Source organism: Pinus tabuliformis, chromosome J (genome assembly GCF_031772625.1).
Source record: "Pinus tabuliformis cultivar Carrire ecotype Pingquan chromosome J, CPIR1, whole genome shotgun sequence".
In the NCBI taxonomy this organism is placed as follows: domain Eukaryota; kingdom Viridiplantae; phylum Streptophyta; class Pinopsida; order Pinales; family Pinaceae; genus Pinus; species Pinus tabuliformis.
In genome coordinates this window covers 300,267,217-300,273,379 of record NC_142295.1, presented here as the reverse complement: position 1 = coordinate 300,273,379, position 6,163 = coordinate 300,267,217, and positions in this window count along the sequence as shown.

Here is a 6,163-nt window from a genome sequence, read left to right as displayed (position 1 = left end):
AAATATCTCATTCTATTTTAACTTCAAATTCTGGAAAAAGAAAAACATAAAAACTCTTGAGAGCCGAGACTTTAGCCCCAAAATAACCAGATGACTCCCTCTTGTTGAATAAGCATCAAGCCAGAGGTAATTCTTACCCAGAAGCCCTCGAGCAATGGAGACATGCAAGGTAACCACCATGCATTGACAGCTTTAAGACCTCGGGTTTGTAGTTGTAACCCCTATAGACAGAGTGCACCGTGAACATTATTAGTGACAAAGCCAATAAACAGGTGACAGATAAACTTCTGTAATAAGAACATATATCAAAACTCTAATGTAAAAACACTTATCCAGGACGCATCTATTGGAGGGAAAGCCATAACCCTGCACCTGTAATTCTTTCATCCAGTTCGAGGCTCCGGATCGATAGACAAAACAAACCTGTGAGAGAAGAGGTGGAAATGGAGCAAGCACCAAGAAAAAGGAATGAAAAATGAAGCGTAGCACTCGAGTGCAGGGTTGATCAAACCTCCAGAAAAATCTTAGACGTAGGATCAAGCACCTAGGTCTTCCACCGTCGATGCGATGAGGAGCCTGAGAGAAATAGCTGCGGAGGGACAGGCCTGCTAGTGTCACGTACTAGGGCAGAGCAAGAATTTATTACCATAACCAAATCAACACCACGGATAAGCATAGGCAGATGTAATCGGTAAAGAATTAGGCAGATTAAACCCATAAGCACTGAGATCGATAGCAAATGGGTAGGTTGGAAATCCCAACGCACGGTAATATTTAATGAAGCCATTAAATGACAGTACTTGAATGTTAATCCGATAACCCAGAAAATCAAACAGTGATCATACCATGTAATTAAGTGTACATACAATCTAAATATTATAGTCATAATGCTATGGTAATTGAAACCCAATCAAATATATTCTCATGTACATTTTTAACTTTTTTTTTATAATGAATATATTTACCAAAGTATGACGTGGAGTCTTGACACATAGGGATCAGATGTTTAAATAGGAGTTAAGTTTACTTATGAACCTCAAATATAAAGGATTTTTGAAATAAAAAGTGGATCAGGTGGGAGGAAATCTTGGATATAATATATTATTATAGTTTATACTTTACCTAATATTAAATTTTACTCATATAAAGAAAAATTACAATTAAAAGTGGACTAATTGAGGGGAAATATTAGGTAAAATATAATATTATAATATTATATTTTACGCAATATATGTGGCAAGCTAGTAAAAAGTGGATGAAGGTAGGCATAAATATTAGATTAAATGTAGTTATTACATTTTATCTCATATTTATCTGACCTCCTCCTCTCACCCCAACTCACTTGTATAGTTAATCTTATTCATTTCTAAACTTACCATCCTCCATTTATCCAAGCTCTAGTTCTATAGCACATTATTACACATAAATTAAGAGAATATATTACATATATTATGTTAAAGTGATTATCAAAAATGTCATTAAAATGAAGAAACAACTTTTTTTATGTACTTTGTGCAATCTTGTTTAACCTTACACTTTTAAAAACACCTTCCTTAATCACCAAATACTCTCCATGAAGTTGCTTCTATGCATATATACACATTCTGTATTCATCCATTCAATGATAGAAATAAAACATACAAAAAGACATAGGGCCACCCAACAGATCCATACAAATGCCAAGAAATAAAACATACAAAACGACATAGGGCCACCCAATAAATCCATACGAATGCCAAGTACGATCATATTCATAAAAACATTTTATCTTTACAGGATACATGGACTCAACTTCCTGATATTCCACATGAATACCATGGGTCAATACTATGAATTCTTAATACCACATGTCACTTTTTTACTAGTAATTTTTATAGGGTTATTTCTATTTGTTATAAAGTTGCACATCTCTACCATCCTCTGTTAGAGAAAACCTCTCAATCCAATAAAAAATGAGTAATTTTATTAAAAAAATAAAAAATATTATATTATATTATATTCAAGATCTTTAGATTAATTATTTTACTTTAATTATTTCACCCTTTCTCAAAAACAAAATTCCACTTCCCATTGTCTTATAAAACAAATGTTGAATTTGTATTTTGTTTGTACATAATAATTATATCTATTTTTAATTATGGCTGGCATTGACATTAGATTAAATTTGTAAAAAATGTTAAATTTGTTAGATGTTAAACATTTTCGCTTGACATCTACCCCATACTGCGTTGTAGAGAGGTGGGTTGTAGAGCGCAATAAATTTCAAATACACACAAAATTATATACTTCACAAACTAAAAAAATTGAGAACAAGGTACATGTAAATGAGACATGATATTATTCTTGAAAAAATAATATATTTGTAGATGTAATCTGTATGTCCAACTAAAATACTCAAATTCAAACATTTTCTCGTGTCATTTCCTAACTTCAATGTTCAGTGTGATGCAACTAAGGCAAGAAAAAATACTCGGAAACAACCAAATAAAAATTTATTTTTGAAATGTTCATATTAAAACTCAAGTATATAGAAACTGGGATGATCACCAATTCTTTTTTTGTAAATACTTTTGCTTTTACTATGGAATTTTTAAGATTAGATGAAAAAAAATAAAAACTAAAATATTAGTTAAACTGATATTAAATTTTAGATTAACTTAAAAATTATTGTTTATTTAATATGAGAATATGTCTTTGCCTAATAATTTGTGTTGGAATTTATCAATTCAAGATTTACGATATAGCTAAATAACAAACACAGGAATTTTTCCGATGGGATGAAAAAGAATAAAAACGAAAATATTAAAAAGAATAAAAACGAATATATTAGTTAAACTGATATTAAGTTTTAGTTTAACCTACTTAAAAATTAAAGTAGGTTAATCAATATGAGAATATGTCTTTGCCTAATAATTTGTGTTTGAATTTATCAATTCAAGATTATGATATGGCTAAATAACACACACAATTGAATCGCTACACGATGAAAGTTGGAAAACTTGGAAATGTTTTCGAAACTCTACAAGTATATTATGGCACAACTACTAAGTTCCAATTAAAATTATAAAAATTTTGATAACAATTTTTCCATTCAAGAAATATTTGATAATATATACGCTTTGGTGGATGACACTACTTGCAACAACAATATATATTTATCACTTATTTTCAATATATATTTATCACTTATTTTGTTATTATTCTCGTTTGGCCTGGTTGTCCTAACATGACCACCATCACTTGTGTCGAGTCCGTCAAATTTTTCCTTTTTTTATGTGATAGATGATCGATCCTCTACTACCTTCCACCAAAGTTAGTCTTTTAGATTTCTCTCTATAAAGACACAGATATCATTTTTTATTCACAATTATTCATATGTAGAAATAGAATTGTTTTACGATTCTTATAAACTTTTCTTCATATTCCTATTCAAAGTATTAGTAGCAAGATAAGATTACATTGTTTTTGTTGTGTGAAGACTATAGTGTTTTTTGTGTTTTTGTTGTGTGAAGATTACAATGTTTTTTGTGGTGTGATCTAGTGTATCACGGGGAAGAGATCCATGTAGTTATGTGTTTTTTGTTGTGTGATCTTGTGTATTACATGGAAGAGATTCATGTGGCTATGGAAGGATGCCAATGAACTTAACAAAACCAAACAAACAATTATATTAACGAACTTTTCTCTAAATTTCATAATTTGCTTTCTCTTTTTTATTTCATTTGCTTTAACAAAAAAATATTATCTTTAACAAAAAAAATATTTTTTCCAAAATAAGATGGTTTTTGAAACATTATTTAATCTTTTTATTTATCTTAAATAAAAAGTAGATTATTCACTCAATATATTGGAAGTTTCAAAAAACTACCACATAATTAACATTTCACACCATTTAAACATTATAAAGTAATCAATCTCTTTGAATTTACTAGATAATGAATTTAAAAAAAATATTTTTAATTATAGTAACCACTATAAAGTTTACACATTCACACTTTTACTCTTATATGTTAAAGCTTGAAGAAAACATCCTCGTAGGTATATTTGTTTCCATCTTGTTCATATTCATTTTTTATGCAAATACTTGCTTAAATTATGGTAGTCACTAGTATGAGCTATTTTCATGGATTTTATTTTTTGGTGGTTTTTCTATAGAGCTTAACAATGAAAAATCACTGCACAAATATTTAAAAATCATGACATAAATATTGCAATTACATCTAGAAATTATGCCAAAAACATTTGAGCTAGTTATCCATATGGCACAAAGGTTGCAATAAGACCTTCAAAGTTATGGTCCAATCAAAGGTTTGAAAAATAATTTTTGCAATAATATTGAAAAATAAGTTTTTTTTTTCAAAGTTAAACATTGTAATCTGAATTGGTCAATGTTAAACTAATAGTGGTCAATAGGCAAATCGATTGCTAGAGTCCTTCCTTGGCAGGGACTAATAATTACATAAATAGTTAATTTCGCAAACCTTATGATAATAAGATACTCAACATTTCTATAATATGGTGTACTAAAAGGAATTACCAATTTAGAAAGTGTGAATTCTATTAGATTTATAGGAGGATTAAAGGGGATATTATTTTTTGAAAAGGCTATCTAAGATACTAGGTAAGAGTTATTACTTGATATGTGAATTTAACAAAATTAAGAGAATTGATAATTGAAGAGTTGTTAGGTCCAATGCACTGTATGCTTTTCATTGAAATCCATTCCCATCCTTCATATAAATATTTTTTTGATAACATCATTTTACAATAGTTATTCATTTCTTATCAAATTTTGGATGGACTTGGTACTCTCTTTGCAAGTAAGACATGGATCAAACTCCATTATTGCTACACCTTTGTTTGAGAAATCATCAATGCTTTAAGAAAATATAGCCCAAATCATTAACTAGAGCCCATATTTCTTTGTAATGCACATTTTTAGTCAATTTTCTACACTATTTTATATTATGAGTTTATTTTGATCATCATCCACATACCTTATATGTGGCATGTAACACTCCACAAGAAAAATTGTAAATTTACCATTTTCCTGGAAAAAAGTATGTAATTCTTAATATCACTTATTTCTCATTAGAACACGTTTTCATTATGAGAAACTTTCAAAAATATTACATTTCATGTTAATTTTCCATATCATGGGCTTTTGATTGTGGGTCTAGTATCATTATATGGATGATGCCTTGGTTAGGACCTATGGGAATTTCAAGAAATCCATGGTTAAGACAAACTTAAAAATTTCACCTCAAAACTTAAAGGTCTATTGACGGGTGCTGGAAGTTCATCAACCAAGGGGGTCTCCTCGATGTGAAGTCCCAATTAGACCTCACACCATTTGGAATAAAATCCACATCTGGAATGTTGGCACAATTGCCATATATTTTTATAGGTTTTTAGCTTTATCTATCAGCAACATAGATAAGTGCATATGTGCCTTTGAAAAAAGAAAGCAAGTGTGCCTTGTGAATGTTCGGTTGCAGGTGTATCAAGGCTCCTCTACTACAAAGGGAGGAAATGTGAGCCTCTAAGAGAGAGGTTATAGTACCACCCTAGTATAGTGTTAGGTCCCTATAATACTAGTGATTACCCCATTACTATTGTAGTTGTATCCCTTATTAATATTGTTGTGCCCCTACTGCCCCCATTTTGTTATTATTGTGCCCCATAGAATCCCTCTATTGTTAGTTTTGTGGCTTTATATTATTGATAGGTCGGTTGGGTTATATTGTGACTCCTTAGACTCATATATATAGAAGGGAGGTTTTTTCATTTGAATCATCAAGGAATCATTCATTTGTGTAATGTAAATGAGGTTGCCCCCTCGAAGAGGTTGAATTCTAAGGGGTTGATCTATCTCTTCTATATTTTTGTGAGTTGGTTTCATAACATTTGGTATCAGAGCTTTGGATTCTAGGGTTTTACTGCTCCAAATAGGTCATCGTGGCATTTTCGCTATAACTTTTTTCTGCGACGTTTCAGAAGCTAAAAAAAAAAACGTTTTTGAGAAGAGATCATATTGAAGCTCGGGTCCGAATTTCAGAGATTTTCGCACTATAGTTGCGGAGATATGATCTGAGGAAGTTGGTCTTTTTACAGAATCCTGAATTACATTCCAAACAGGTGGCCTAGGGAAACTCGTCATAAC